This window comes from Octodon degus, unplaced genomic scaffold (assembly GCF_000260255.1).
Source record: "Octodon degus isolate 3935 unplaced genomic scaffold, OctDeg1.0 scaffold00185, whole genome shotgun sequence".
NCBI lineage: Eukaryota > Metazoa > Chordata > Mammalia > Rodentia > Octodontidae > Octodon > Octodon degus.
Genome location: NW_004524761.1, coordinates 4302214 through 4309539, shown reverse-complemented (window position 1 = coordinate 4309539; position 7326 = coordinate 4302214).

Genomic DNA, 7326 nt, shown 5'->3' with positions numbered 1-7326 from the left:
TTTAGACCACTGAGCCATCTCACCAGCCCTAATTTCTTTCTTTCTTTCTTTCTTTCTTTCTTTCTTTCTTTCTTTCTTTCTTTCTTTCTTTCTTTCCTTCTTTCCTTCTTTCCTTCTTTCCTGTGTTTCTTTTTTTTTTTTTTCTTTCCTGCAGGGTCTCACTACACAGCTCCAACTCATAGTGATCCTGTTGATTTCTGCCTCCGCAGAGCTGGGATCACAGGTGTGCACCACCCTGCCCGGACTCCATCACCGGCTCAGTGTGCCTGAAAGAGGGCTGACATGGCGTGTGGTGCCGGGGATCGAACCCTGGCCCCTGCCTGAACTTACCTAAGCAAGCGCTTAGTCTGCTGAGCTATCCCACCGGCCCTTCCAACATTTCTTGTTGCTTTATTTCTTAATGATTGCCAATCTTTCTAGAGTAAGAGGGAATCTTAGCTTATTTTAATTTATATTTTTGTAATGGCCAGAGATGTTGAACATTTTTTGTATATTTGCTGACCATTTATATTTCTTCCTCTGTGAAGTGTCTGTTCATTTCTCTTGCCTATTTCTTTTTTAAATTACTATTAAGCTTTATTTATTTATTTTTAAATAATTTTATTGAGAAACAAATAGCAATGAGACACTTTCAAAACCAGTTAGTAGGGCTGGGGATATAGCTCAGCAGCATAAGTGCCTGCCTGGCAAGCACAAGGTCCTGAGTTCAATCCCTAGTACTGCAAAAAAAAAAAAAAAAAAAAGAGAGAGAGAATGATCAAAACCAATTAGTAGGTTAGTTTCAACAAATAATACATTACATATTGTTATCTTCTTAGTGGTTATTCATAGTATAAGATGTGGACATGATATCCTTTTCAAACACACTATTAGTACAAATCTTTCTATTCATTAATTTCTGTGTAAAAATATGTAATTGTTTATTTTTTAATATTCATGTATTTATTTGCCTATTTCTTTTTTTAAAATTTATTTAGGGGTGTGTGTGTGTGTGTGTGTGGCCAGCTCAGCCCACGAGGGGGCGGAGCTGGCTGGCATTTGGTGCTGGGGGATTGAACCGAGGCCCCTGTGCTTTGCTAAGCGTGTTCTAAGTAGGTGCTTTAGACCACTGAGCCATCTCACCAGCCCTATTTGCCTATTTCTTGACTATCTTTAATTTATTTATTTATTTATTTATTTATTTATTTATTTATTTATTTGGTACAGAGTCTCACTACACAGTTCAGACTCATAGTGATCCTCCTATCTCAGCATCCCCAGTGGTGGGCTTACAGGTGTATACCATGATGCTCAGTTGTGGTGGCCAGCTTGGTGCAGGCCAGCATGGCATACAGTATCAGGGATCAAACCCAGGCCCTTGCACTTGCCAGGCAGGAACTTAGACCACTGAGCTATCTCCCTGGCCCCTGTGTCTTTAATTTTATTTATTGTCTTTTTTGAGACATGGTCTTGCTATGCAGTTCAGGCTGGCCTTGAGCTCACTGTGTCTCCTAGGTGGGTCTCCAACTCACAATTAGCCTTCTGCCTCAGCCTTCTAAGTGCTGGGATTACAGGTATGTGCCCCCACACCTGCCTATGTCTTTAATTTTATGTGGTTTAATTTGTTTTGGTTGTTTGTATATTCTAGACAGTCCTCAGTCTGAGAAATAGCTGGCAAATATTTTCCTATTTGTAGGTTGTCTCTTTGCTCTACTGATTGATGCTTTTGCCATACAGAGGTGTTTTAATTTGGTATAATCCCATTTATTGATTCTTGCTGCTATTTCTTGTGCAATTGTGGTTCTGTTTAGAGAGCCCTTTGCTACACCTATGTCTTCAAGTGTTTTGCTAGTGTATCTTCTAGTAGGTTTAATGATTCTGTTTTAATGTTTGGATATTTGATCCAATTTGATTCTAATTTAGTACATGGTGAAAGATAAGGGTCCAGCTTCAGTCTTCTCCAAACAGATAACCAATTTTCCCAATACTACTTGTTGAATAAGCTGTCTTTCCTCCAACATATGCTTTTGGCCCCTTTGTCAAAAATCAAATTGTTAAGTATGCCTAGGGAGGTTTCTATATCCTCGGTTTTGTTCTATTGATCTATGTATGGTTTTATTCCAGTACCATGCTGTTTTTATCCCTATTGCTTTGTATTATGGTTTGAAGTCAGGTATTGCTACACCTCTCACTTCACTCTTATTGCCCAAAATTGCTTTTGCTATCCTGGGTCTCTTCTGATGCTATGCAGTATGGTTTGTGTCTAGTTGTCCCCCCACTAAAAGCTTCATGCAGTCATTTGGTAGACTTCTAGAGTTTGTGATTAACTCTTGATCCACTGGGATTATGGGCGTGAGTACTGCTGGGATTATGGGTGAGTGCTATACCCAGTCCAGGGCATAAAGCCTGAATGCAGCTTAAGGGAGACAGATTTGTTCTCTGTAGCCATTGTTGCTGCTACTCCTCCCATTTGCTCTCTGCTCTTTGCCACTACCATGGACTGATGCCCTCTGCCATATGTCAGTCTGCCTTGGAGCCAGCTGGGTATGGACTGAAACCTCTAGTAATTATGAGCTAAATAAAACTTTCCTTCCTTCATTTTGAGTGTCAATGAGAGAAGAATAACTAAGACAGAACTTGGTACCAGAGAAGTGGGGTTGTTGCTGTGGCTAACCCTGACCATGTGCATTATAAGCTTTTGGGAATGGCTTATGGAAAAAGATAGAAAGGGTTCAGCGATGCTACCTACAAGAGATGCACTAGAACAGCTTCAGCTGATCTGTATGGGAGAAACTGGTCAGAGCTCAGACCAGAAGACTGATAGAAAGCCTGCCTGTAAAGACCAAGATAGGGAGGTTTCCACTGGGAAGAAGGACTTCTTTGGTTATTGGACTCCAGGTCATTTGTGGATTTTTTTGTTTTTGTTTTTGTTTTTGGCAGACCCAGGGATTGAACTCAGGCCCTTGTGCTTGCCAGGGAAGTGCTTATTCCACTGAGCCATTTCCCTGGCCCTCATTTGTGTTTTGGCTTGGCAGAAAATTTGTCTACATTTTGCTCATGTCCAGAGACTTTGCCTGAGAGTGAGATTAAGCATGGTGGACTGATTCATCTGGAAAAAGAAAACTCAAAGTAGCTGAATATTGAGGCAGTGACATGGCTGTTGTTGGGGGCTTTTCACCAGATTTATGTTGAGAATCAAGAGCAAAGAGCCCAGCAGTCTGATTTAAAATGTTATGAATTTGGTCAGAAAGGAAACTCCAATAAAACTGTGGAATGCAAAGATACAGCTGAGAGGATCTCCTCTGTTAAAAAGGAACAAGGGAATAAAAAAGATGACCTGAGATCATCACTGAAGGCAACAGATTTCAACCCTTTGCCACCTCAGAATTGCAAGGTAAAGGATCAGGGAGACAGCTCAGTAGAATAAGTGCTTGCCTGACACTGGCATGGAGATTTTGATCCTTGGAATCAGAGTCAGAGTGCTCAGTGACCCAGCCACTCAACCCCTACAGCAAAGAGAGAAGGAAGCCTGGCTGCTGCTTCAGCTGGCAGCAAACCTTGGCATCACCCACATCGCACTGGTTTTAGGCACTTGCAGAATGCAGTAGCTCTGAGGTTAAGAAGGCTTTCACCTAGATTTCAGAAGGCCTGGAAAGCCAGGCAGTGTACCCCCTGAGAGAGCAGTGCATTAGGCTGTGGGTGAGAAACTTATTCAGTGGAAACCCCAGAAGTTTGGAAAAATCAGGAACATGAATAACCTAAGGGAAACTGCAAAGAGGGGGCAAAGCCAGCCTAATAGAGAAGCCATGGGAGCTACCAAGAGTGCCATGGGGCTGGGGGAGATGGCTCAGTAGAATAAGTGCTTGTCTGGCAAGCACAAGGGTCTGAGTTCAATCCCTGGTTCTGCCAAAAAAAAAGTGACATAAGGGTGGAGCCATGCAAGGCCTTTAGAGCTCACAACTCATCACAGATTGCTTCAGATGTTCCACATGGAACTATAGGAGTTAATGTTTGCCCTTCTGAATTTTGGACCTGTGTTGCTCCCAATGCTTGATATCCTGATGTGTGTACCTTTTGGAATAGTAGTGTTTATCTTGTGCCTTTAAATGTTGGAAGTGCTTAACTTTTCATTTGTATAGGGGCTCACAGTTAAGAGTTTGCCTTGGATCTTGGAGCAGACTTGGGACTTAGAAATTTTAGCAATGCTGAAGCTGTTGGAATTTGGCAACTCTTAGAGATGGACTAAAATGCCTTTTCCATAAAGGGATGTGCCTTTGGGAGTCCAGGGGCTGAATGTTGTGGTTTATGTCTAGTTGTCCCCTCAAAGCCTCCTGCAGGGATGGGGCAGACTTCTAGAGCTTGTGATTAATTTATGATCCACTGGGATTATGGGTGTGAGTGTTGCTGGGATTATGGATGTGAATGCTATACCCAGCCTGGTATAGATAGCCTGAATACAACTTAAGGGAGACAGACTTGCTCTCTATAGACATTGTTGCTGCTACACCTCCCATTTGTTCTCTGCTCTTTGCCACCACCATGAACTGCTGCCCTCTGCCATATGTCAGTCTGCCTTGGAGCCAGCTGAGTATGGACTGCAACCTCCAGTAACTGAGCTAAATAAACCTTTCCTTCCTTCATTTTGGGTGTCAGGTATTTGTCCCAGAAATGAGAAAAGAGAAACTGAGACACCATATGAATTTTATGATTGTTTCCCTTAGAACTGTAAAACTTGCTGTTGGTATTTTTATTGGGATATCCTGAAGCTATATATAACAGTTTTGGAAGTATGGCCTTTTTGACAATATTGGTTCTGCTTATTCCAGGGCAGGAGTAATCTGTCCATTTTCAATCTTCTTCAGAGCATTGTGGTTTTCTTTGTAGAGGTCTTTCATTTTCTTGGTTAAAAACCTATATTTCTAACTAAGCACAATCAACAAGAATGAGATTGTCATTACTGGCTTAAGTTCATTAGATATATAATCTAAAAGGTCATATTAGATGAAATGAATCCCAGTGTGGTGGCCCACCCTTGTAATCCCAGCACTCTTAGAGGCCCTAGGAAGGAGGTTCAAAAGTTCAAATCCAGTCTGGGCAACTCAAGAACTTAGTAAGAGCCTGTCTCAAACTGAAAAATAAAATAAAATTTATGGAAGATGTAACTCAATGTGAATAGCCTGAATTCAATCCCTAGCACTACACAAGAGAGGAGGAGGAGTAGGAGAAAGAGCATCGGCAACAAATAGCCATGAAAAGAACAGAGTAATTTTACAATTAAGTGTGTGTGTGTGTGTGTGTGTGTGTGTGTGTGTAGTCTTTAAATATACATTCTATACCAGTGTTTGCATATGAAACAAAAACTAGTAAAACTGAAAGGAGAAAGAAAAATCCATATTAGTAGTTAAAAATTTTAATTCTGCTGGGCCAGTGATTGATAGAACAAGTAGACAAAGAATCAGTAAAATAAAAAAAGACCAGAACAACACCATCAACTGACCTTGCTGACAACCACCGGTAATAGAAGATGATTAACAGCAGATTATAGGATTTTTTTTGAGGGGGGGGAAGAGTTGAGACAGGGTCTTGCTAAGTAGTTCAAGCTGCCCTTGAACTCACTATGTAGCCCAGGCTGGCTTGGAGCTCCTGTTAATTTATCCTCCCCCATCAGCCTCTCAAGTGCTGGGATTGCGGGAGTGCACCACCACTCCCAGCTCTAGCAACTTGGTTTTTTTCAAGTTTCACAGTGTATCATCTTCAAAAATGAATTTCAAAGACCTGGATGTAGGTCAACAGTGGTGTGCTTCCCTTGTGTCCTCAAGGCCCTGGGTTTGCTTCCAGGGACTGAAAACAAAACAAAATAAATAACAACAACAAAATAGCATGTCTTGGGAAAAGTCTGTAAGGATTCTTATGTAGAAATTTAACATACTTTAACATTTTTTTACTTTAATATTTTAAGTTTGTGAAAAGACTGTTCCCTTAATATTTTGTCAAAAAGAAATCATGATTCTCACCCTTCGTTTAAAAAAAAAAAAAAGAAAAAGATCAGCTGGAACTCTACTAAGATTAAAAAAAAAAAAAAAATAGCAATTCTACCGCGGATTTAAGAAATAACCCTCGGTGGATGCCATGCTGAGCCTCTGGGTGCCGCTGTCCGCAAGTCCGAGGCTTGGGTGGAGCAAAGCTGTTCTGACGCTGTGATTCTCGCAGGCTTTTGAGAAACACTGCAGGAGAAGACTACTCAGCCTCTCTCTTGCAATCTGCCCTAAATACCTTGCTTAGAAATGTCGGAAAGTCTAAGGAGCCCGAGTGAGAGGCTGTTTTCTTTCCAGCGCCCATTTATAATCAGAAGAAGAGAGCAACAGCAGCGAGGGTGTTGTCGTCCCAGCAACAGCATGGAGAGAAGTCGACCACGCTGCAGGCACAGAGAGTGCAGGAAGCGCTGTTTCCCTTCCTGCTGCCTCTGTTGAGCCCGGATATCTACGCGGCAGAGGCGATCCGAGATTTTGGAAAAGAAGCTGAGGTCCGGGGTCTTGCGGAAGATCTGTGTTCAATGACCAGAAACTAAAGGTGAGTGCTGAGAACCGTCCCAGTTAGCAAAGGTAGCAAAGACCAACCTTAAAATAACTGGATGGATCTAGACGACAAAGGAAATGCCTAAACCACTTGAATTTGAAAATCAAATTCACTGGAAATCGTATAAAAATCTTTCATATAAACATATCGTGGTAGGCTGGGGATATAGCTCAGCAGCACAGCACCTGCCTGGCACGCGCAAGGTTCCGAGTTTGAATAACAAAAAACTCCACCATATCATGGTATAAATGATCCCACAGACATTTTGTTTTGAAGATTCTGGAAGATGTTGTTAACAATAGCAGTCTGTGCATTTGGATGCTGGCATAACTATAAATTTATCAAATTATTTTCAATAATCATCTCTGACGCAGAAGGAAAGCACCAGAGCAGTGAATATTCTGAACTGCTATAGAAGGAACTGTGCACCACAGGACGAGAGCTGCAACTTCTTCATGGTGAGTAGAAAGCAGAACAGCCCAGGGCAAGAGAGACGTTTGGATTGCCAATTTTAGTCCTTGGATATTGAACCCCAAGGTGTACAGAGAACCAACCTAAAGCAGAGCCTGTCCTTTACCACCTCTCCTGCACTACCACTGAGCTTCATTGATATTCAGGTGATCTTCATTGACATGACATGCTTAGAGTCCTCACACAGTCTCCAGCCAACCTCACAGAGCATGCAGAATATATCTACTGCCCCAAAATTACAGAGATGCTTGATTTAAAAAAAAACAACAGAAGTGACAGTAAGGTTAAAATAAAGGTCAA